Source organism: Malaya genurostris, chromosome 2 (assembly GCF_030247185.1).
Source record: "Malaya genurostris strain Urasoe2022 chromosome 2, Malgen_1.1, whole genome shotgun sequence".
In the NCBI taxonomy this organism is placed as follows: domain Eukaryota; kingdom Metazoa; phylum Arthropoda; class Insecta; order Diptera; family Culicidae; genus Malaya; species Malaya genurostris.
Genome location: NC_080571.1, coordinates 17796630 through 17824122, shown reverse-complemented (window position 1 = coordinate 17824122; position 27493 = coordinate 17796630). Strand labels below are relative to the sequence as shown.

Genomic DNA, 27493 nt, shown 5'->3' with positions numbered 1-27493 from the left:
ACAAAGTTCCTGAATTATGTTTGGTTCCGACCTCTGGTTCCGGAACTACAGGATGATATATGAAACGAAATCAAAATTGTGTAACTTATTCTTCTCGTAGATGACTGAACCGATCTAAGATTCAAATGAAATCTAAGAATCATCTAAGATGCAAATGAAAAGTTTCAAGATTCTTTAAAACATCTTGCTCTTCAGTCAGATCCAACTTCCGGTTTCGGGGATACAGGGTGATTAGTATAAAAATGTCTATTCCACATAAATTAATCAGGTTTATCGGGTTAGCAGATTTGGATAGTCGATAAAAAAAATAACTTTTTTCAGTTTTAGTGGTATTCAGTTGTCGATTCAGAAGGCACCTAAAAATTTAATTCGTGTTATGATTTCTCAAAGATGTCTTCACTGATTTTCAAACATTTTGAAACAAATGTAAACTAAACAGCTACTCAGGTGAATTTATATGACTTCGGCCATACCGATTTTAGAATTCCGGTTCCAGTATAAAATCGTTTTTCAAAGCTCAATCGTTTTCTCAAAAAAAGCCTAATCAAATTTCTGAAACAAAAATTCAAATTAAAATAAACTTATATACAAAATAATTAGTTTTATACATACATACAAAAATTAATTAATTTTATCCAATTATGCTTCAAAGTTGGACTCAAAACTGTTGTAATTTATTCGTCATATGGCCATACGAATCGGTTTGGATTATGCTGGTTCCTGAATACCGGCTCTGGAAGTATCTTAAAAAACCGTAAACTCTAAAGTGGAACTTACATATCATGGCATGTTTAATCGATTATCACAGTTCTAGATTTAAATTCGATCCTATTTGCAGTTTCGACATTACAGAGTAATGAGTGATTAAAATCTCAAATTGTCGCTTAAAACGACGGTCATTAAAATAATGTCATGAAAACTTAAACACCGAAGAATATTCATGCAAAAACACATGCGGATTGATAAAAAAAGGTATCATCTCACTGCTAGGTGGATTGATCACGTTTTTTCCATTTTTTTTCGCAATAACAAAAGTAGCTTCACTCAAAATGCAATATCTCACAAACTAATAATCAGACAGCTGTCAAATTTATACACGTATCTTTTGAAGGTTGGTACTAACTGAAAATGGTATGGATTTAATTCTAGTGGCGCCCTCTCATAGAAACGATACGAACTTTTCAGCCGATCTGTTACATGCAATCACTTGAAACTAGTAAAAATTGGTCTGGGCCAAGTGTCATATACCACTCGATTCAGTTCGTCGAGCTTAGCAATGTATATGTGTGTTTGCCTCAAATAATCCCACAAGGTTTCCATGGAGATGGCTGGACCGCTTAGGTTCAAATGAAAGTTCTTGCAGTCCCATATGAAATTCCTAAATCTCATTCGGATCCAACTACCGGCTCGGAATTACAGGATGGAGAATGTTAAAAATTTTTATGTTTTTTTTATGGCCGTACGAATTTGTTTCAATTACACCAGTTTCCGAGTTCCGGTTCTGGAAGTATCTGCAATAGTGGAATTCACTTAGTTTTTTTATAGATGGCCAAACCTATCTGAGAACTGTTTCATTCTGCAGGTTATTTATTTTGTCAGAGTTTATGCTAGTTGATGCACGAACAATCTCTTTGGATTCTTTCTAAAATCGAAAAAAAAATATTTTGAAGAATACCACAGTATTACATGACGAATTTCGAGTCAACTCGAACAAATGATGGCAGCACCCTCTAAGATTTGAATGGAAATTTTTGGACATGTAGACTTTGTCACAAAAAGCCATTTTCCAAATATAGCCCTTGTCTTAAGAAAAGGGCTATATTTTTTGCCTTTCTCATATAGAAAGGCTATGCAATCACTGTGAAAATCGACTTTTTAACCATATACCATTACCATTCGACTCAGCTCGACGAAATGAGCAAATGGCTGTGTGTGTATGTGTGTGTATGTTACAAAAATATGCACCCACTTTTCTCAGAGATGGCTAAACCGATTTTCACAAACAAAGATTAAAATAAAAGGTACTATGGTCCCATAGATTGCTATTGAATTTCATTTGAATGTGACTTCCGGCTCCGGAGTTATATGGTAATATGTGAAAATTTGAGAAAAAGTTTACACTCTATTATCTCTAGAACAACTCAATCGATTTTTGCAAACTAAGATTCAAATGAAAGGTCTTATAATATCCTAAAAATTTGTGGAAAATTTTATCAGGATCTGACTTCTGGTTTCGGAACTAAAGCGTGATAAGTGGAAAATTACCAATTTTATTAGTATTTTTCCACGAACGATGGTTAAAAACAGGTACAAATCCCATAAAACTGTCCGATAAATTCTTCTAGTTTGCAGAGCTTTGGGCATGAAAACTTAATTCGGCACTACTGGTCCCCTCTTTTCCTGTTCCGAGAGCACCGAAAGTGGAGAAAAAACTCCTAAAACTAAATTCACTTCGATTTCTCTGCGATGCTTGAACCGATTTTCACAAATCTTGATTTGAATAAAGTTCATACTGTCTTTAAAGCTACTGTGAAATTTCATCCGGATCCGACTTCCGGTTCCGCAGTTGCAGGGCGATGAGTGTCAAAGTTTTCAAATCGACATATAGAGTGACAATATGTACAACACCGAAAGAAGAAGAAAACACAAAATGCACAAGGCGTGCTTTGTTCTATTTCGTACACGTTGTGTGGTGATGTCAATAATAATAATAATAATAACAATAATAATAATAATAATAATCGCAATAATAATAATAATAATAATCGTAATAATAATAATAATCGTAATAATAATAATAATAATAATAATAATAATAATAATAATAATAATAATAATAATAATAATAATAATAATAATAAAAATAATAATTCTATCACATGTTTTATGCTGTTTAGCTTGACTTACATATGCAGAAGTAACAGAAACGCAGGTTCGTTTCGTTTGTTAGATTTCGTTTAATTGGTTTAATCGAAATAGAGCATGAGATAGTAAGTATAGGTTTAACTACGTTCAAAACTGTTCCAATTTGTAGGTCATATTTGTTGGTAGTAAACGAACCAACTTCGGCTATTCCGTTTATCTCAATCCGATTTCGGAAGAATTGGAAATAGTGATCAAAAACTGCAAAAAGGATCTCACTTACTTTTCTTGGAGATGGCCAAATCGATTTTCACAAACTTATAGGTTCATAAGAAAAGTCTTACAGTTTCATACGGAATTCCTTAATTTGTTGTGGATACTTCTTTCGGTTCCGGAACTACAGGGTAAACAGATTTTATAGAGTTTGTGTGATTAGATCCGAACAAATTATCCTATTTCTATTCAATAAACAGTTGTTTTTGCGAATTTCACGATTATATTTATGATGTAATGAGTAATATGAGAAAGGCATCATTACACCACTAGGTGGATTAAAATAGGTTTTTTAACGTATTTGTTGCTTTTTTCATACATGAAGGTTATGCAATTACTGTGATAACCGACTTTTGAACCGCTCACCGGGCCTGGAGCCGAATGTCATATACCATTCGACTTAGTTCATCGACTACGCAAAATGTCTGTATCTGTATGTGTGTATGTGTGTATGTGAACTAAAAACGTACTCTCGATTTTCTGAGAGACTGCATATCCAGTTTTCACAAGATTAGATTCAAAAGAAAGGTCTTACAATCCCGTATAATTCTACAAAATTCCATCCAGATACGACTTCCGGTTCCGGAGTTACTGATAAGTATAAAAATTTCATTTTCGGAACCGCGTTTTATACATGACCTAGAAAAATCGAACTAAGTACATTGAAATAGCCGCATAATTCTTCGATTAGGCAGCTGAGCAATTCCAGAAATGCTTAGCAGATCATCAGACTCGACCTTGTCCGATTTGGATGAAACTTTGCACATGGCTTCAATATGGCAAGCCATAAGTTTTGAATCAATGGAGAGGTCAATCCGACTCACGACTGGTTTTTAAAAAGGACGTACGTATTTTTACATTTCACAAAAATTGCCTTTTTCAAATCGTTGTGACTCGGAAACCGTTAATTGTACAAAAATGGCGTTCAGAAAGAAGTTGTAGGGAATCGATTGAGCACTCTAAAAAAATGTACACTGAAAAAAATTTTTGATTTTTTTTCTCAATAATTGCATAATAATCCAAAAAAATTGAATAAAAAAAATCAGGGTTTTAATTTTTTTTGTAGTTTTTATTTTAAAGCTGTTATTAAAACCTACAGATTGATGGCTATCCCATCCGTGCCTTTTGAAAAATGCAGAAGTTACAGCTAAAACAGTTTACGGGAGCATGCAAATGATCAAGTTCTTCTCGTTGAAATTCAGAGCTAGATGCGATGTAGTAAAGCATTTAAATTAAAGGAAAGATTTACAAATTTACATATTTTTCACCTGAAAAATATAAATTTGCATTGTTTTTTGATATAAAATATAAATTTGCATTGGTTTTGCATTGTCATTTTGAATGGCGATTTGAATGTTTTGACACTCATCGTCCTATAATTTCGGACCCGGCAGTCGGATATGGATGAAATTGCACAGTATCTTTTAATACAATGAGAGCTTCAATTTGAATCATGATTCGTGAAAATCGTTGCTGAGAAATCGAAGTGAGTTCCGTTTTTGGGGCGTTTTCTTCACTTTAATCGGTGCTTTCGGAAGTGGAAACCGGGGACTAGTAGTCCCAAAGTAGTTTTATATATTCACTACTCTGCCACTAGATCTGCCAACTAAGTGAATTTAGCAGTAAGTTTTATAAAAATGTGCATCTCGTTTTGCCATCGCTTGTGAAAAAATACTCATGAATTTGAAAATTTTCACTAATGGCACTGTGATACCGGCACCGGAAGTCGGATCTGTATCAATTTTTCTGGGACTTTTAAAAAAGTTTTAAGATCTTTGATTTGCATCTTAGTTTGTGAAAATCGGTTAAGAAATTTCCGAGAAAATTGAGTGTGCATTTTTTCAAAAAGTTGCACATATTTCTTTGTAGTTCCGGAACCCGAAGTCGGATCCGAATGAAATTCAAGAAAATTGTACGAGGCTATAAGATCTTCCATTTGAATTTAAGTTTATAAAAATCGGTTCAGCCATCTCTGAGAATCGTGTGTGACTATTTTGTTCGTTGTTTTGTGCATATCACCCTGTAATTCCGGAACCGGAAGTCGAATAACATTTGATAGCAGTCTCTGGGACCATAAGACCTTTCATTTGAATCTAAGTTTGTAAAAATCGGTTCAGTAATATCTGAGATAATCGAGTGACATTATTTGTCACATACACACATACACACACAGACATTTTGTGATATCGACGAACTGAGTCGAATAGTATATGACATTCGGCCCTCCGGGCCTCGATTAAAAAGTTGATTTTCACAGCGATTGCATAGCCTTTCTATATGAGAAAGGCAAAAAACTATCCTGAATTCCATTTAGATCCGATTTTTGATCCAGAAAAAATTCAATTTTGAAAGCGGCCATGTAAAAAAAGCTGATTCTTTGAAATTGGTTTTTATTTTCTAATTTTGTTAGTAAATCTTGTTAGTTGATGGTCAAACATACTCCAACTTCGGCCATACCGGTACTTCCAGACCGGAAATGGCGATTAAAAGTTTCAAAATGATGCTCAAATAAAAGACCCTTTGATACCATATAAATTTTCTAAACCCATGAAATTTCATAAGGACTCGACTTTCCGTTCCGGAATTGGAAATTGTCAAAAATTTACAGCCGCCATTACGGTGGCGATACATTGCACTACCAGGAGGATTAAAACGGTAGCGGGTCATTTCGCCGAAAGCCATTGCGCCGAAAGTCATTTTGCCGAAAGAGTCATTTCACCGAAAGGGTAATTTCGAATACACATATTATTTTTTTATGCCTTCTGTATAACTGATATGGCGCAGCCACACAACCGAAGCCAAGTTGGCTCGGCGGTATAAAGTTGCCAAGGTTGGCCGCCGACCCGCCGTCGGAAGCGGCGGCCTCTTGCATACAAACCTGTAACTGCCTCGATTGCCCGGTCTACTCAAAGCTAGGTTTCTTTGCTTTAGTTAAGTCTGAACGGGCGGTAGCACATGAATAAAATCCATGTGGGGAAGCCTCATTAGATATTTTTTTTCTCTTAGTAAACGGAAAATACCACATACATTTGCTTTGTTAGATACACCTATGCAATTGATTAGTGGCTAATAAGGAGTGTATGGATAAATAGTTAGCAACATTCAAACAGTTATTACTCTGAAATGGCTTAATTTTTTGCAGCGTGTTTTGCGGTGACATGTTTGTTTGAATGTCAATAACAGCTGCGCAATCGATTGGTTTCGGTACGGTTTATCGTTTCAATGATGAGTCGAATTTATCCGGAAACGCGAAAGAAAATTCTGCACACTTGGTGCTCAGAAAGTGGTGTAACGTACAACGAAATTGCAAAACGGGTGAAAGTGCACCACACCAGTGTCAAAAATATTATCGAGAAGTTCGGTAAGACCCTTTCCATGAAGGATTTGTCCCGATCCTGTAGGAAAACGGGTCCCAGCCAGCCCGGCCGGAACTTAAAAGTGGTTGAGTACATCAGGAAAACCCCATCGGCGTCGACGCGGGATTTGGCCAAGCAGTTCAACTCCAGCATCGGGATGATTCAACGGATCAAAGTTCGGAACTCCCTGAAAACGTACAAGAAACAGAAGATGCCGAAAAAGTCCCTGGTACAGGAAGTTCAGGTCAAAACAAGAGCGCGAAAACTGTATAACCGGATTCTACAGAATAAAGACGGATGCATCCTGATCGACGACGAAACCCACGCCAAGGAAGACTCTCGAGCGCTGCCCGGACCGCAATATTAAACGAAATCGGTGTACCAGGACCTGGACGACGCTGACACCACGGTGGCGATGGAAAAGTTTGGGTAGAAGGTGTTGGTCTGGCAAGCAATTTGTACTTGTGGTTTGCGGTCGTCGATTTTCTTCACGAAGAGCACAATTAACGCCAAAGTGTACGAGGAAGAATGTTTGAAGAAGAGAATGCTGTCACTGTACAGAAAGCATAAGGCTCCTCCTCTTTTCTGACCGGATTTGGCTTCAGCCCACTACGCCAACTCCGTTCTACAGTGGTTGTCAAAAAATAATGTACAATTCGTGGAAAAGGACATCAACCCACCGAACTGCCCGGATCTTCGGCCAATTGAAAGGTATTGGGCAATTGTCAAGCGGCGTTTTCGGAAGGAAGGTACAGTGTCCCAAAACATGCAGGAATTAAAAACTGAACTGGACAGTTGCCACCAGGAAAGTCACAAAAGTAACTGTGCAGGATTTAATGAAGAATGTCAAGTCCAAAGTGCGAGCGTTTCAGAGAAACTAGCATTTTCTTCAATATAATAAGTGAAATGCATAAAAATGTAATTTTTCTAGACTATGATGTCAAAAAATATGTTAATTTTTCGTTTTTTTATTCAATAATCAATGTTGCTAACTACTTTTCGATACACTCCTTATATCACTGTGATATTTTTCAATAAATTTTTTATTGAATCTACAATAAATACCAGCAAATTTGTTCGGATGGAAACTAGCAGATCATACCAATTGGAACAATTTTGAGCCAAATTTAGTGGTAATTTTTCTCTTTTTGTATTTCATCGCTCCTAATGATAGTTTGAAAATTTAAGAAAACTTTACTCTGTAACCAAAACTATTTCGGCTAGTTCCGTAACCGGCGCAAGTCAAAACTTTCATATATTATGCACGTTTTGTTAGTTGATGGCCACAAAATGTGCACAGTATAAGAATATTATGGTTAGTCTATGTTCTTTATTCGTTTTCATATCATAATGCTTTTGACATTGATTTTTTTTTGTTCATCAATCTGTAATTTCGGAACCGGAAGTCGAATCAAGCAAGATAAATTAAATTTTTGGCAACACTGTTTTTAACAGATCACGCGTGAATTGTGTCATTGTCAAACTTGTTCAGTTTGGTTAATAATTTAATAATGAATTATTGTTCGTTCAATAATTTAATCATGAATTGGCACTTTTCTATCGAAAAGTTGTGTTCAGTAACGAATGGATACGTCAACAAGCAAAATTTCCGCATCTGGATTGAAGACTAGCCAGAAGGATTGCAAGAGCTACCAATGCATCCCAGAAAAGTCACTGTTTAGTGTGGATTATGGAACGGTGGCATCATAGGGTCGTAGTTCTTAAAAGGTGATGATAGACGAAATATTACTGTGAATAACGAGCGCTAGCGTGTGATGATTGACGATTTTTTTACTCAAAATGAAAGAATTTGACATGAAAGAAAATGACATGTGGTTTCAACAAGACTTACGGGCTTACGAAATCGAATATTCAGTTCACAAGAAAATATTCAATAAAATCCATCCATTCGACTAATCATCTCAAACTTTCCGGAAAATTAATCGATGATAATATGTTACTTGTCCATATTCGTTGTATTAAATTTCAATATTGTACCCAAAAGAACGCACCTTCCTCCTTACACTACCTACAAAGTCTTGTAAATGTTTTTATTTTACATGAATTTACTCCCGTAAAATATTTTAAAGCCCCTAGACGCAAAGTTGACCTCATCAGCCTTGTAGCACTTCAAAACATCTCTCGAGTTATGGTACGAAGCTAATTCCACCCAGAAAAGAGAAGACACATTGTTTATACCTGTCAGTTGGTCATCCTGGTTTTCACAAATGAAGTGCTACGAATTCCACATAAGCAAATTGTTTGCCAAATCAAGCATTTTCTGACAAACATTGACCACTTCTGCTTTCTGATGTCTTCTAAGGGCATCAAGCTTCTGATGAGCACTGAGAAATAGGAGTTATTGCGTATTTTTTTTTGTTTCGATTATAGAGGTTTGAACCATAAGGTCATTCGCCTCTTCGGGCCAGAAAAACTTTCTAGCCCTATTGTGCGGGGGGGTTGGGAATCGAACCCAAATGGGCTGCGTGAAAGGCATCGACTAACCCATCACGTTATACCCGTCCCCTAAACCTAGTGTAATGAAGTCTTTTTCATATGATTCATTGTATCCAGCAGTGCAGTAAAACTTCATTCAATTCAATTGAAACTGAATGTGGAACACATTGACGATCTCTCCACTGCACTAAACTTCACTCTCTGACACACACACACACACACAATGTTTGCTGACGGCCCGAACGAGCAGCATTCAGTTCATCACTCGTTTCTCTTCAATCGAGGCTCAGTTTAACCACCGTCAGTTGATCTCTTGAAGTAACAAAATATCTCTCTCAATAGTGTGAGAGCGGCCTTCAAATGAGGTTCATGTAAACATTCGAATTGGTTCAAGATAATAGATGAAAGACTAATCAGATAGTTGAAATATCAATCACAGAATACACATAAATTAATTGTTTCCTCCTTAATTTTTCATTTTTAACACTTTACTCAATTTATAATTCTTTTCGTTCGAAATTGCTTACTACCAAGAGCGAAGACAATGAAGCAGCTAGACTACTTGGCACTTGAAACTGAGCAAGCGAAACTTCAAATGACTAGGTACGATTATTCAACTGATGATGAATTCTGGGAGCTTCACTTGAAAATGGCAGCAAAAGTCAAATGAATTAGTAGGGATATGCTGACGGTCAGCGGCCATAAATTTCATTTTCATCTTATATTATTCGATTGAAAATGAAATTTTACCGCACTGGTCTCCAGTATATCATCGATATATCAAAAATTAATGTTTTTGCCACTGTCAGTTTTTTTTAATGTGAATTTGAGTTTTTTGGAAATCTGATATGAGTCTATTTGGTCGTAGATTATCATAATCTACAAACTGGATAAATCCATTGCCCAATTTGAAGAATTCGTTACTGATCACATGATTACTAAGTAAAGCAAACTATTAAAACAGTAATTTTTACACTAAGCATCCTGTATCTCTGGAACCGGAAGTGTGGTTCTGAACAAAAATCGAAAATTTCTCATAGCATTTTGAGGCCATTCAGTTGATTCTGATATGGTGGAAATCGGTTAAGCCATCTTCGAGAAAGGTGACATTATTTTTATGTTTATCAAGCATCACACTGCAAATCCGGAACTGGAAATCATATCTGGAATAAATTTAGAAACGTTTTGTCCCAAGTAACAATCCGCATCTAGTTCTGATACGACTCTAAGTCCAAACCATGTTACAATAATAGCTCGAACACGTTTTCTATGTTACACTGGTTAAGACAAAGTGAGATCAATGTTCCTGTACAACATAATTAGTTACCAAATAGTTATTTAAAATGAGCAAATCGGTGCCGGCAGGGAATATATGAGTACCATAGATGTTACAAGGTTGTAACATACAATTTCAGCACTGACTAAGCTAGTTATCGATTAGTTTTCGCCACGTATGCAACGTAGCAAACTTTTCGTTATAAGATAGCAATCCCACTAGCATATTACAACTAGTTTTAGAAGATTGAGTATGGGTTATGCTAAATCAAAAACGCAAACAAGTTATGTTTGTTGAATTGGTTAGGAATATGTTGCATCAAACTGTTATAATATATTCATTTATGTTGCCATTTTTAAAAACATTGTTGTTAGAAGATTCTGTCTAGAAATCTTAAATAAAATCTTGAATCTTGAATAAAATACGAAACTTTGGGTGATGATGATGAATATGATGATGATGGTCCCACCTCATACCCCTACGAAGGTGTGAGCAGAACGAGTTATCTAAATGATAATTAATATTTTAGCACATATCTGAACCAGTAAACAAAAGAAAACGATCTGATTAATCTAGCAGGTAGATATTCTTCTTCAAAAGAACGACTGACCACAAAATGGTATGAACTAACATAACCTTTTCAATTCATAACAGTTATGTCAAGTTAATAAAAAAATCTTTATTTTGAATCGTCGCACTAAATGAATAAGCACACTTGAACGTATTTTTCACTTGAAATATATAGATTTGAATGTGACGACAATGCACGCTATACGAAATTGAACAAAGCACGCTGCGAGCGGTGGTGGTGTTTTCTTCTTTCGTACCGCACGTACCGACGCGTACCGGTTTTGCATCGTCATTTTGAATGACGATTTGAATGTTGTGACACTCATCGCCCTATAATTTCGGAACCTGAAGTCGAATCTGAATGAAATTGCACCCTTATCTTTTAAGATAATAACATTCTGCTAATATCGAGCAACTAGCAATTCGGGGGTATTCGGGGTAATTTTCTCACAAACTGAGTTTCATTGGAATCTTGGATGATAATGACTTTCAGTATAGTTTAGTTTCCGATTAAAACAACACTAGATAAAAAGTTTAGTTTGGACAAGAAATAGTTTTTTTTAGAAAAATCTTTTTTCCTTAAAAGAGCCTATCTTGCAATGTTGGTATGAACGGTTGGAAGGGAACATAATCGCCTATCTTGGGATAAAATTTTATCCAAATCAAAAATGATTTAATATAAATCACAAATACAATACTTTTTTGTAGGATATGTAATTTTTCAACAGTACCTTTTTGAAAGAATTGGGTAAAAAAGATTGGCCCTTTCCTCAGGGGACGGGTTAGAATCCAAAGAAACAAACCTGAATTCCTTTTAGATCCTATTTTTGATCCCGAAAAAAATCAATTTCGAAAGGGCCATGCAAAAAGTAGCGGATTCTTCCAAATTTGTTAAGTAAAAAAGTCTTATTTTCAAATCTTGTTAGTTTATGGTCGAATCAACTCATTTCGGTCATATCAGTACTCCCGGACTGGAAATAGTAATTGATAATACAATAGATTGACATGAAATTTCATAATGATTTGGCTTTCGGTTCGGGGAATTGTAAGATAAAGAATGCTGAAAATTTTCAGCCGCCATTACGGTGACGATACCGAGAAAGATAAAAACTCTGTGGAACTGGACTAAATTTTTATTGAATATATAAGTCTTGTTAGCTTATTGACAAACGAAATGGTTCCGGACCCCGGGCTTCGGTACCGGAAGTACCGTAAATAGTAGTATAAACTAAAAAAAAACCCTTCTTATTCCACCTAGTGGTGTAATGAAGCCTTTCTCATATCTCACATATTCTCATATATAAATATGTTGTATTCATCAAAATAATTATCTTTGATTCTTAAATAACCAAAAGGTTTGTCCATAAACTAGTATAACCTACAGAGTGAAACAGTACTCAGGTTGGTTAGGCCATCTCTGAGGAAACGAAAAGAGGTACGTCCGAAACCGGAATCTGGGAACCGGTATAAACGAAGTTGATTCGAGAAAAGTGACTTCCGTCATTCATCAATAACCCAAGAACAAACAAGAAAGCCAAATTAATGTTTGGCCGTCTACTGACAATGACTACCGATTGGAATAGTTTCGAGGCAAGTTGAGAAATTTTTTTACGTGTTTTGTTTCGCCGCTTCAAGTATCCAATTTTTACCACACTTCACCCTATAATTCCGGAACCGGAAGATGGATCCGGATGAAGTTCGGAAGTTTTGTAAGAGACCACGAGACGTTTATTTGAATCTATGTTTGTTGAAATCGATCACGCCATCTCAAAAAAAAAAAGAAAAGTGAGGAAGTAATTTGAAATAAGATTTTTTTTTCACTAATCGCACTGTAGCTCCGGAACCGGAAGTCGGATCAAAACAAAATTCAGGAACTTTTTATAGGACAATTGTACTTTCAATTGAATTTAAGTTTGTAAGAATCAGATCAGCTGTCTCTGAGAAAAATAAGTGCACTTATTTTCATTTCTTTTACACATATCACCCTGTAATTCCGGAACCGGAAGTCGGATTCGAAAAAAATTCAGGAACTTTGTGTAACGTTTCAAGACCTATCTTTTAAATCTAAGTTAATGAAAATCGGTTCAGCCATCTCCGAGAAAAGTGAGTGCAAAAAATTTTAATATGCATACATACACACACATGCAGATATTTTGTGTACTCGACGAACTGAGTCGAATGGTATATCCGGGCCTCGGTTCAAAAGTCGGTTTACACAGTGATTGCATAACCTTTCTATATGAGAAAGGTAAAACCCTTCTTAATCCACTTAGTATAATTTTCATAGATCTCGAAAAATCACCAATTTCTTTAAAAAATCAACTTTCTGGGACTTTGAATTTCGAAATTTTTTTAGGTCCTAGAAATTCCCAGCACCCCTTACCCATATCCGATTCAGCACAAATTTTGTATGTGGACTTTTTTCGAAGTGCTCAAACTATTGAAACGAAATTAGGGGGGAGGCGGTCCAAAACAACGTGTTTTGTCGGTTACGTCGGTTACAATTACTTATACCATCATATCTACGGAACCAGAAGTCGCAGTCATTTGATCTTCGAACTTGATCAAATGCCTAATAGTAGCTTTCAAACGACCCTAAGTTTGTTAAAATCGGTTAGGCTATCTCCGAGAACCTTGCGTGTTAAAAAAATCGTTAAAAGATGTCGAGCTGAGTCGATTGGTATATAACACAATGAAACAAAACTTAGTACTTAATCAAATGTTTTAGAGGCCCGTAGGTTGCCAAGAAATTTTAAACGAAACTGATTTCTGGTTTCCGAATTATGAGGCGAAGATTTTTAAAGATTTCAAGTCATTATTTAAAACGACGTGGAGAAATACGTCAAAAACACTTTGAAACCGATCCAATATATGTATAGGTCTGGATAGTTCATAGCCATACATTTACTTGGCTATTCCGATACCGGAAATAGTAGTCAAAAATCTGAACAGAAACTAATCAGAATGGTAATGGTAATCAGAAAGACATCAGTACAATGCCAGGAGAAATCAACCAGGATTTTTTCCGTTGGTGGCAGTCAATTTGACATGATTCATCAATTTGGCGTGTGAGTAGCTCGGATTGTTGCGATGCGCAAGCAAAATTTTGACACATATTTCAAATGATGAATATACAGAATTTTCAATCTACGCAGAAAAATCGTGTCAGGTGTAATTTGACTATTTTCGGAAAGGAATGCGAATGGGTACATACATACAATTAACATCATTTTATATGTGTATATTCCAAGAAATTGCTCAACGGAACCCACTTGCAATATTATCGCTCATAAACGCTGTGAGTTCGCCATACAATGGACGATATGTAGCGAATAGAGTGCGATAAAACAGTTCATAATTTAATCGAATTCCAGAAATCATGATACATTTCTTTCATTCCTGTAGTCGGAATAATTCAAGTCATCCAAAGTCAGTTTCGGTTCGAGCGATAGAACAAAATTTAATCGTCTGAGTAGCCGGGTTTTTCGGATTTAACTGGGGTGAAACAGTTCTTGTCTTGTCTCGTGCACTCATTCTAATTATCTACTGACGATGGCACGAAAGTAAGGAAAAACTTTTCTCGGTCACCCGCATGCAGATTACTCTCCTGCTAGATAGGTCGGACTGCAAAATAAACCGGGTGAGAAAGAGAAATTGGGACAAATGTAACAACTTTAACTCAACTTTATGGGTTCACTTTGCATAAGGAAAACGTCATTAAAATGATTACCGAAGTAGGCGTTGTCTGAATTTGCACGTTGGGCCGTTCGTCACGGGAAGCAATCGAAACAATCGCATATCATGGAAATGAATTCGTTCGTCAGAACACAATTCAGCACTTGGCAATTTTCCCACGATTTGTTTTTGTTTCAGTAATACGCTCCGTGTTCAATACTCGGGTGAATTAAATTGATACACGCACATACGCAGTCAAAGGATGCTCAAACCACGAAACTTCCAAAAAATGATCGAAACTCACGTGACTTGCTCGAAACTATCAGTCCGACCTTCCGAGCCGCAACCGTTAACACTATCCGTCAGAATCAATAAATTTTCCTCTTTAACTCTCTCTCTCTCTCTCTGTCTATCCCATCGGAGTCCCCTTCCCATTTGTAGAGACATTTCCCATTCGACAAAAATGTCTTACCGTGGCCAGCCGGAGAGGTGGGGTTGAAACGGAAAGCAACAGCGGGATAACGATTGCTACTCAGCATCAGTAACAACAATTCATCCTACCAGCCGACCGATCCACCACCACCACCATCAGTAAAGTTGCCGGTGTGGAGCACGCCAAATCAAAACAACACCAACACAGTCATGTGATTCGCACGTTTTTTGCCAGTGTGGTGAGTAACGGTGCGGTTTTCAAAATTCACCACTTTTCTCGGAGTGAGCGAAATATTGAGCAAGGGACCGTGGTCGTGTCAGAGAGATAGGAGAGCGTGAATCTCCCACAGCATCCCCGGTGGGACTCCCACGCAGTTCAACAGATACTTTCCCAATCATAACAGCATCCCGGTGATGGCAGGCAATTCCGTTCCGTCAGTTCTTCTTGATCCTCTGAGCGTTTCGGATGCAGTTAAGCGAAGTTGGCCAACATCCGACTGTTGCCCACAAAAAGGACTGAAAAAAGTGACCAATCTATTGCCAGCTAGAACCGGTCCTGTGCCATACCGTGGTGTGTTTTGGTTACTGGCCTGAGGCTTGACGGAAGTGTGTTGCTGTTTTTTTTTTCACCTCAACCTGCAGAGCGAAAGGCGGTTTTGCGGGAAAAGCGTTTTACTATTTTTTTTTGTCGTTTGCCGCGTCGTTCGTCTTCGCGAAAAGGTTGCCCCATTTGCTCCAGCTGTTTTGTGTGGAAATTTTCCCGAGCAAGCAAAGCGCACGGCAAAAAGGAAATTGATTTATACACTGCTAAGGAAGCAAGTTCCGTCCCTCTGGGTTCGCGTGTCCGACTTGCAGTGAAGGGGATTCTCGGAAGCGGAAGTGAAATAGGGAAAACATCCCGAGCTGGTTGGGTGTAAAGTGGTAATTTTTGTGTTTGCTGTTCGCCGAATTCCGACAGTGCCCTCAGCGCCCCGCACGCCGGACAGTGAAAACTAGGCCAAAAGTGGCTGCAGGTAGTTCGCGGATGTGTCGGCGTGTTTGTGTTTAGGTGCTCACTTGCCGAAACGTGCAAAAAAGTCGGTGAAATTTACGCCCGGTCGGTTTGTCTGTTCGGCACAGGTGAAACGATAACGGAAGCAACAACTGGAATAACTAACGCTCCAAAGTGCGCTCTTGTGTGACGTGACTAGCGACGTGGCATCGTCTCCGTGCGGAACTGGGCCATAGTTTTCGGGTCGAAGAAAGCGCACCCTGGAGGTTACCTGAGCAGTCTTCGAACGGCCAGTGACAGCCACTTGGAAGTAAGACAAATTTAAATTAGGTGCTTCGAAAACTTTCCGGTTAAAATTCAGCATTTATTACAAGGGCTTAAGGCTTTCTCGACGGGGGGGTGGACTCGAATAGCATTATTCAAGTTTCACTCCTGAAAGGTATGAACTGCTCGGGAAGAATATTTAGTTCTGGCTTATAGCTAATGAAGAAAATGTATTTATTCGTTGAAAACTTTGTCATTCCCCCTGGTTCATAAAATAAGGGAGAAATATGCTAATTTTTGGATTGGAATGAAGTAGGCTCACCGTAAAATTCTTTACGTTTGGTGGTATATTCCATTACGCGAATGAATTAATTTATCTAACAGTGATAAAAAATGTTCTTTTTCATATATTAACATTATGATTACTTTTTTATTGGTTATTCTGGTCGAGAGTAGTGTTTTCGATGCACCACACCTTCCACGACAGACGACCAAGGCTACGCCGCCCAAATGAACATCATCTGTTGCACATCTACCGGTCAAATACGACAATGTTTGATGTCAATGACTATTGACCTCGGCCACGATTTCACAATTTGTTCATTCCAAATCATCTCGGCAGTAAGTGTTATACTGCGCCGACTTCTCGGAAGAACTTCTTACGATAACTGAAATTTTCAGTTGAGAATAAGTTAGAAGGGAACAAACCGATTGATCCGGAAATGCTGACAGATGTCCAAGCTCAATGTAAGGAGTGTATCGAGAATAAGCTATCCACAAATTTTTCTTTTAAATTATGATAAAAAACAATATTTTATTCAAACTAAAAATTGATCCTTTATAGTACGAGGTTGAACTTGAGCATAATGGAAACCGGATGAAATTTAAGTTTTTCCTTCACGAATTTTCGAACTTTTGATCGAACGCTCTTCATCAAGTTCCGGACAAGTGTTGCATCGTTTTTTTTGGACGCTTGAGCCAACATTTTTTGAACTCCTGCATATTCCCAGCTGCCTAACCAGTCCTCTTGAAGACCCTCAATTTGGTGGATTGATATTTTTCTCAACGCAATTTATATCATTTTCTGCAAGCCAATTGAGAGTGGTTTTGGCATAGTGAGCCGGCGCTAAATCCGGCCAAAACAGTAGAGGTGTACTATGCTTCTTATATAAACGCAGAATATCTTCTGGAGACATTCAGATCAATAGATTTCTGCATTTATAGTTCCGGTAGTGTAAAAATATTGACTTCAAACCACAGGAACATATGGCTTGCCATACCAGTACCTTTTGACAGAATTTCTCAACTTGAATCGACCTGTCCGCTCACAGCTTCCCCCAACGACGACAGTAAAGTATTGTGGACCTGGAAAAGTTTTTGAGTCCTCCTTTACATAAGTCTCATCGTCCATTAAAACGCGAGCATCCGGACACTGCAAAAGACGCGAATACAATTTCCGGGCCCTTGTTGCTGCTCGCTTCTTCTGTTCTACACTTTGTTTCTGGATTTTCTGCTTCTTGTAGGTCTTCAGGTGATTTCGCCTCTTGATACGCTGGACCATTCCGACACTCGTTCCTGCTTCTTTGGCCAAATCACGTATTGACATGGATTTGTCCGTCATGATTAGAGATACCACTTTCTGGTTCTGGTTCGGGTTGGAAGAACCGGGTTTTCTGCCTCTTCCTGGTTGCTCATCCAAAGAATAGTGTTCCCCAAACTTAATAATGATGGTTTTAACACTGGCATGATGAATTCCAAACTGCTCTGCCAATTTTCGCATAATAATACCCTTCTCACTCAACCATGTGTCCCGAATCTTAATTATCACTTCCTTTTCAATACGCGACATTTTGAAAACGCGGAATTTCAACCGCACAAACAAGTAAACAAACGAAAGCTGACAGCCAAACGCACAGCATGCTGTGATAGCTTATTTTCGATACACTCCTTATGACGTTTCCATTCGATTTATAACGATCAGCACTCGTCTTTCGGAAATTTATCGTCAAACGAAGGGGACAAATTTATAAAACTTATATTATGACAACCTCATTATTTGATAACTGCTTACAATTTTTGAGGCTAGCTGGATAAAAAAGCGGTATTTAATGCATGATAGCTTAGTCTATTTCGATTTTCTTTATTAGTTCCAAATAGCGAAATTTTATATTTAATATTTTTAAAAATCCTAGTTTATAGTGTACAAGTAAAAGCGATTTTATGCTGTAAATATTCATTACTCCATCAAATAAAGGGTGATTATTTTCTAGTTTCATTCTGGCAACACTGTTTTGACAGATCGACAGATGATCAATGGTGTCTTGTGTCATTGTCAAACTTTTTCAGTCTGGTCTTTAATTAAATCATGAATCGACCTACGAACGAACAACGTTTGCAAATTATTGAATTTTACTATAAAAATTCATGCTCGGTTAAGAGATTTAGAGATCCATTTTTTAACAAAAAATTGTGTTCAGAGACGGAGCTCATTTCTGATTGAATGGAAGTCAACAAGAAAAAATACCGTATGTCGAGTGAAGACCAGCAAGAAGCATTGCAAGATCTATCAATGCATCCCAATAAAAGTCACTGTTTGGTGTGGATTATGGGCCGATGGCATCATCGGGCCGTACTTCTTCGAAGGCGACGATGGGCGGAAAGATACTGTGAATAGCGGGCGCTACCGTGTGATGATTGACGATTGTTTGGCCAAAATAGGAGAATTTGACATGTCTGACATTTTATTTCAATAAGACGGTGCCACATTCCACACGGCACGTGAAACAATGACCAAATTGAAAGCCTAGATCGTGTGATTTTCTATTTCTAGTGGGGCCATGTTAAGGCTCATATCTACAAGGATAAACCAGTAACGATTATTGTCAATATTGAAGCGTGAAATACCGGCCGATATGTTGGAGAGAGAGCGAGCCTCGGCTAACATTTGCATGAAATCATTTTCAAACGTTAAATTATATTGAGCGTTCTACCGATTCTTTATTATTCTTTATATTTCGTAGATTTTCTCAAATTTTTTATGTTTTTTTGATGTACCTATACGTCTTAAAAATCACCATTTATAATGTTATTATAATACCGATGTATAATTTGGAAGCGGGTCATTTCGCCGAAAGCCATTTCGTCGAAAGTTATTTTGATTTATTTTCATTTGCAGCAGGGATGCCAGGTAAACATTTCAAATATCTTCAAACAGTTAGCAAGTATGTCTTTATTTCTCTATAAAGTATGATACGCTACTGACTTGGCGAGCAAAAAAAAAAAGGTTTCGAAAATTTCAAAAGTCTGAAAATTTTGCCGAAAGTCTGCAAAAAACTTGATTTTCAAAAGTCTGCAAAAGACTGCACAACAAAAAATGTCTGCAGCACTATGTACGAAATCTGCAGATTTACAGACAAATCGCACATCTGGCATCTCTGCCTGGCAGATACTCTAATAAAGTCAACAAGTTTTCTTGGGAATTTCGTTCTGAAAATTATGAAAAAAAAATAAAATAAAAAAGAAAATAAAAAAATCATTCAAGTCTTTCTGGATTATTTCAGAAAAACGATTGTAGTTCAACAAAACGGGAGCTAACATTATCATTTTTCATTTGTCTTTATTTCAAATCAATTCCAATCACGATATGAAGACTATTGAAGAATTCGGCGAACTGACCTTTTCGGCGAAATGACATTCAACGAAATGACATTTGGCCAAATGACATTCGGCGAAATGACATTCGGCGAAATGACATTCGGCGAAATAACCCTTTCGGCGAAATGGCTTTCGGCGAAATGACCCTGATCCGTATAATTTATGCTCTATTACTGGAAAATCTAAACAGTTCAGTTTGCTTGACGAAAACATAACACTAGCGCGGAGGAAAAGCTGTTGAAAGTGGGAATTTTCATTTATAGTGCTGCGACGTAGAAATTGCTCTGTAGTACCTTATATTATGAAATAATGAAGAAAAATATTATTTTATTTAATAAATTGATTGTTATTTTCGGTCTGCCTATTTCGATTTTAGTCCATTGTGCTTTGTTATAGCATTACGAGTGCTGAAATCAAGCCAGTAATCTCCGCATTATAATTAATAATAAATTAGACAGAATTTCGAATAACCAAAAACGCTTTTTGAAATGAAATTGATCACAACTAAGTATTCTTTGAATTTTGAAATATTGCTTTGCTGAGCCGCAAAGCATCTGAAAAAAACCTATTTAAAATTATAAAACTTTTGCTGTAATAACTGAAACTCGAAAAAGTTTCAAAGTGAATTTCATAAACTTTTCATCATTTTCTGTATTGCTTGCCCGCTACTGTTTCGCATGGTAGTATTGTGTGAGAAAAATGCACAGTGGGTTCGGTAGCGTTATATTGTTAGAAAAAATCACTTATAAACCAATGACATGAAGTTATGCATTGGGTTTTGTGTTGAAATAACAACGAATTGAATACAATAAAATAAATATTTTAGTAAAAAGTTCATTTTTTAAGCTGACGTTTAAATCGCTAGTAATGTTGAACTCTGGTTTTGTGTATTATCATACAATCAATCTTTGATGTGTAGTTTCATATAATAGATATTACTTCAGATTATAGCAAAAATAAAGATTTCACTTGCACAGACTACTGAATGAAATAAATACAGGCCAAGTATTCTCGTTCATTGGTGCCAGAATCACAGTTCAAAAATAGTGAATGTCCAGAAATTTCTTATTTCAACAGATTTTTTATGATAATACTAATAACGATAATGAAATTAGACCGCGTTCTCTAGTGCGGTGAGTTACTATTTGGTACTGGTAAAGATACCTTGTTTTCGAATATGTTATATATGGAATCCTGTCCTTTTTATCACCTCTGGGAGCCGCAAAACAACGTGGACAACATCGTCCAAAGTCTGCACACCTAGTAGTTTGATTGCATGTTAAGTGTAGCTCTCTCTTAGATTGCGTTGTACTTTCTGTGACATTCGTTACTTTCACTCAGTTCCTTACTAATGCTGCAAATACAAAGCAAATTTAGTGTTAGTATACCAATCATTTTTATATCATTCCTATATAATTAAAATAATAATCGTATGTACCGCTCCAGACCTAAAAGACTATATAGGATAGCAGGGACAAGACCGAAAAGGATATAATACGAAATTCTTCAAAGTTTCATCAACGAAGACATTGAAAACACAGAAGCAGTTGGTAGGATGACAAAATACCGATACGATACAGACTGGTTACCGGGTGAAGAACATTTCCTGCCCAAGTGACGAATTCTCTTGCGAACTTGCAATTGAAAGATAGTTGTATCTTTCGTTGTAAAATGGTTACCGTAAAGAAATCTGTCGCTTGGCTTACGAGGGTATCCTCCTTCTTTGCTGGCGTTCATTTGGGCACCATAGCCTTTCCGGTATGGAAAGCGTGGAGTCTTGTAACCCCCACCCTCGGCCAGAGTAGCCCACAAAGTTATAAAAAAATTACGAATGAATAAAAGTCTCTTTTTCACAAACCAACAATACGTGCGGTAAGCCCACTGTGCTCAATTACTGAACATATTTCTGGTTACTATGGGTCGGTTTTGTCTATTATGCTTTGTGCGGTGGTTCGTTCAACTCAAGCTGTTAAAATTTCGTGCGCATTTTTTGGGACTACATTTCATCTTTAATGGCTATTCTACATATTTATAACGGGTGTTTTTTTAGAAGGTTTGTTTTTTTCAATAGGGATCACTCTATTGTCTGGAAGTTATTTTGACAGTGTAAAGTGACGTTTCTACTCAGTATTGTTTGGCAAATCACCATGAATAGGTTAACTCCAGAACAACGCTTCCAAATTGTGGAAATTTATTTCCAATATCGGTAATCAATTAAAGTTGTTTATAGCGCAAAAGGCATTTTCAGTGATGAGGCGCATTTTCGGTTGAATGGATAGTGAAAATTAGATTTTCTAAAAGCAAAAAATGTCAATGATTTGTGCATCTTCTGCAGTGCGCATTTTAAAACTTTAGCTTGGATAAGCAGGACATATTTAGTAAACAATTTGCTAAATGAAACAGTGTTTATATACTTTCAAAATGACATAGTAGAGATTGTTTATCTGGTCGAACATAACACACCCTAATAATTTTGATTTATTATTCAAGTATCGTTTTTCGGTACTTTTCTCGGTTAAAAATACCTTCACGGGTCAACTGATTTCAAAATTTCCAACGATTTTGAATAGTTTTGTACTGTAGCCGTACGTCGTATCGCAAATCTATATTCACTCTCTGCTTTGCTGTCAGACGCTGAAACTGAACTGAAACTGAACTGAAACTGAACTGAAACTGAACTGAAACTGAACTGAAACTGAACTGAAACTGAACTGAAACTGAACTGAAACTGAACTGAAACTGAACTGAAACTGAACTGAAACTGAACTGAAACTGAACTGAAACTGAACTGAAACTGAACTGAAACTGAACTGAAACTGAACTGAAACTGAACTGAAACTGAACTGAAACTGAACTGAAACTGAACTGAAACTGAACTGAAACTGAACTGAAACTGAACTGAAACTGAACTGAAACTGAACTGAAACTGAACTGAAACTGAACTGAAACTGAACTGAAACTGAACTGAAACTGAACTGAAACTGAACTGAAACTGAACTGAAACTGAACTGAAACTGAACTGAAACTGAACTGAAACTGAACTGAAACTGAACTGAAACTGAACTGAAACTGAACTGAAACTGAACTGAAACTGAACTGAAACTGAACTGAAACTGAACTGAAACTGAACTGAAACCGAACTGAAACTGAACTGAAACTGAACTTAAACTGAACTGAAACTGAACTGAAACTGAACTGAAACTGAACTGAAACTGAACTGAAACTGAACTGAAACTGAACTGAAACTGAACTGAAACTGAACTGAAACTGAACTGAAACTGAACTGAAACTGAACTGAAACTGAACTGAAACTGAACTGAAACTGAACTGAAACTGAACTGAAACTGAACTGAAACTGAACTGAAACTGAACTGAAACTGAACTGAAACTGAACTGAAACTGAACTGAAACTGAACTGAAACTGAACTGAAACTGAACTGAAACTGAACTGAAACTGAACTGAAACTGAACTGAAACTGAACTGAAACTGAACTGAAACTGAACTGAAACTGAACTGAAACTGAACTGAAACTGAACTGAAACTGAACTGAAACTGAACTGAAACTGAACTGAAACTGAACTGAAACCGAACTGAAACTGAACTGAAACTGAACTTAAACTGAACTGAAACTGAACTGAAACTGAACTTAAACTGAACTGAAACTGAACTGAAACTGAACTGAAACTGAACTGAAACTGAACTGAAACTGAACTGAAACTGAACTGAAACTGAACTGAAACTGAACTGAAACTGAACTGAAACTGAACTGAAACTGAACTGAAACTGAACTGAAACTGAACTGAAACTGAACTGAAACTGAACTGAAACTGAACTGAAACTGAACTGAAACTGAACTGAAACTGAACTGAAACTGAACTGAAACTGAACTGAAACTGAACTGAAACTGAACTGAAACTGAACTGAAACTGAACTGAAACTGAACTGAAACTGAACTGAAACTGAACTGAAACTGAACTGAAACTGAACTGAAACTGAACTGAAACTGAACTGAAACTGAACTGAAACTGAACTGAAACTGAACTGAAACTGAACTGAAACTGAACTGAAACTGAACTGAAACTGAACTGAAACTGAACTGAAACTGAACTGAAACTGAACTGAAACTGAACTGAAACTGAACTGAAACTGAACTGAAACTGAACTGAAACTGAACTGAAACTGAACTGAAACTGAACTGAAACTGAACTGAAACTGAACTGAAACTGAACTGAAACTGAACTGAAACTGAACTGAAACTGAACGGAAACTGAACTGAAACTGAACTGAAACTGAACTGAAACTGAACTGAAACTGAACTGAAACTGAACTGAAACTGAACTGAAACTGAACTGAAACTGAACTGAAATTGAACTGAAACTGAACTGAAACTGAACTGAAACTGAACTGAAACTGAACTGAAACTGAACTGAAACTGAACTGAAACTGAACTGAAACTGAACTGAAACTGAACTGAAACTGAACTGAAACTGAACTGAAACTGAACTGAAACTGAACTGAAACTGAACTGAAACTGAACTGAAACTGAACTGAAACTGAACTGAAACTGAACTGAAACTGAACTGAAACTGAACTGAAACTGAACTGAAACTGAACTGAAACTGAACTGAAACTGAACTGAAACTGAACTGAAACTGAACTGAAACTGAACTGAAACTGAACTGAAACTGAACTGAAACTGAACTGAAACTGAACTGAAACTGAACTGAAACTGAACTGAAACTGAACTGAAACTGAACTGAAACTGAACTGAAACTGAACTGAAACTGAACTGAAACTGAACTGAAACTGAACTGAAACTGAACTTAAACTGAACTGAAACTGAACTTAAACTGAACTGAAACTGAACTGAAACTGAACTGAAACTGAACTGAAACTGAACTGAAACTGAACTGAAACTGAACTGAAACTGAATTGAAATAATTCTAGCAAACAAAAGTTGTACAAAGACCATATAAATTTTAGCAAAGGTGTATCTCTGAAATACAAATAATTCAAAATTTGTACGTATTAGGTTAAGGATAGTTATAAGTAGGTAGACATTTTATAAATAATTAAAATAAATATTATGATTAAACATTAGTATGTAAAACAAGAGTAACTAAAACACCTAATATTAATAACGAATCGTATGAACAACAAAGATGAAAGGCCAAAGGGTCAAAACACTTGTACTGTAAAATGTTGATGTAATACACAAAAATAAGATTAATAAACAGATATTTATGCAAAAAAAAAAAAAAAGAAAAAAAAATAGCAAAGGTGTATTTCTTCCGCTTAATGACTCACAAAGACATTAAGCTCAGTAAACCATTAGAATAAACCAGAGCGATTTATCGAACTGGATGAACTCAACGCCCCTTAAAACGTGAGATATTACCCAGCAGTACGTGCTCCGTTATGAATCATACCAGAAAATCCTTAGTCGAAGCAAAACGAAATCATTTCCCGACGAAACCACGAGCAGAATAATATCCAAATATATATGTTTCGAAATTCCACCGAAAAGCTTCGTCCGTCATCCATAATCCAAACCGTTTCAACACAATCACCATCCTCTCTGCCAGCCAGCGGATATCGGAATTGTGATCACCGACCGCCGCCATTAGAGTAGGAAAAAAAAAAGAACGAAAACTTGATTGTAATTGAGAAAAGTTTCCACTGAAGCTGCTCGGCTCTGGACAAAACCCGAGGGAGCCGAAGAGCAAAATTCGTGCCATCGAAAAAGTATAAGGACATTTTTACTACCGACGTAGCAGCTTCCAGTCGGTTCGTTCCTCAAGCCTCGCGGCGGAAGTGAAATTTTATTAGACAAGATCTTCTTCTCTTCTTGCATTTCATCTTTGGAAGTACCTCTCCCGGCGCCCCTTGTATTGGTGATAGACCAAAATGAAGGACTGACAACCAGCCAGACAACCAGCCATCGAACGGACGGGACATCGTTTGGCGTGATTTACGACTCATCAATAATTTCCAATACGCGAACCCCGGGATCGCAAGAATATCGAACCGAAATTGTCTGATGTCAAAACGGCGCAAGAAGTTTTTCCTTCTTTCCGTATTTCTTCTTGGCAACCCGTGTGCGCGGGTGAAAGTTTTCGAATGTCATAAAGATGATGAGACTGATTGGGAGGGGTCTCTTTTGTTGGTCGTAAAAATTGTAACTGGTCGCATCGAGTAACTGGTGGGCGTCTAGGGGTAGGGGTCGTTTTTTTCTGAGTGTCTTTTGTTCGATGAATTTGGATGAAATTCGGTTGTTTTGTTTTCCTAATCTACAGACGGCCGGAACGGTGTGAGGTTACGAGAATACGCGGGGGTTACGACAAACAGTCATAAATCAGTGTCTCCAAAGTTACGGCAGTTTTGATCGGCATTTTCGTTAATTATTGTCAGGTCCTTAGTGGTGAGCGAACAATCGACAAATGAGAAATGGTGTGAACGTGACTTGCTATTTGTGGGCCGAATATAATTGGAAATTCTAGAAATAAAATTTACAAAGTGCACATGATCGGCTGTTCTGTTTGGGGCACGCAAAATCACCAAAAGATAAACAATTTATCGTTGAATTTTCGTTTTTCCTTGCAATATTTTCATAGCAAGGCCAGATCTACTCTCTATTAGTTGAAGTTCACCGAAGTGTTCGCTCACCATCACGCGCCAGTGATCAGTATTTAGACGAGAGCACTTGAGAGCGATTTATGCGAAGAGTATGTGGTTCTCTCACAACAGCTTCGTTCAGCACAAGCACTCACTCAAAGTCTGTCTAATGGACACTGAGAAGAAGTGCGCTTGCCTTTTTGTGCGGTGCCCACAGAATGCATCCGCAGTGTAGGAATGAAACTTACATACTGGTTTATTACTAATTACTAATTACTTATTAATAATTTATATTTTAGAATTCCTAAAATCGAAGATGACGGCTTTCGGTTCGTGTATAAAATTCGTTTTCGTTTGACCAATAAGTTATTGAAATCAATGTCATATTAATGTCTTAACTCAAATTTAAAAATCCTTGATGCAAACTTATTACATCTCATTTGTAAGGACGTTACTTCAAAACCTTGGTTCAGATACTAAAATCACCATGTTTATTTCAAATTGCTGTTTGATTCGCCGTGCTTCTATTGAGAATCGATTAACATTTCTTGGAAATTAAACTTATATTTAAAAAAAACGTGCTTAATCCACCTAGCAATGAGATACCTTTTCTTATTAATCCAAATGTGTTTTTTGCTTGAATATTCTTCGGTGTTTTAGTTTTCTCATGACATTTTATAATGACCGTCGTTTTAAGCGGTAGTTTGTGATTTTAATGACTCATTACCCTGTAATGTCGAAGCTGCAAATCGGATCGAATTTGTATCTAAAAGTGTGACAATCGATCGAAAAGTTCCATGATATGTCGAAGTAAGTTTCACTTTAGAGTTTACGGTTATTTAAGGTACTTTCAAAGCCTTTATTTAGGAAACAGCATAACCCAAACCGATTCGTATGGTCATATGACTAATAAATTGCAATAGTTTTGAGTCCAACTTTAAAGCTTTTCGGGATTGTCATCTTCTATATATCGGTTCGAATTTTGAAAATTTATCATTCTGTAATTCTAGAATCGGAGGTCAGAATTGGACAAAATTAATTGTTTATTGTCGAGCAGGGAAAAGTCC

At 36.9% G+C, this 27493-nt stretch overlaps 1 protein-coding gene across 2 annotated transcripts in view; it reads left to right on the top strand.

Moving 5' to 3' along the window:
- The first annotated feature begins 15358 nt into the window (after nucleotides 1-15358).
- Nucleotides 15359-27493, top strand: part of LOC131428532 (RNA-binding protein asd-2) — a 361605-nt gene continuing 349470 nt past the window's right edge. For both annotated transcript variants that reach the window (XM_058592533.1, XM_058592534.1), the window contains exon 1: nucleotides 15359-16202. The gene's annotated coding sequence lies outside the window, so the exon portion shown is untranslated. The remainder of the gene's footprint in view (nucleotides 16203-27493) is intronic.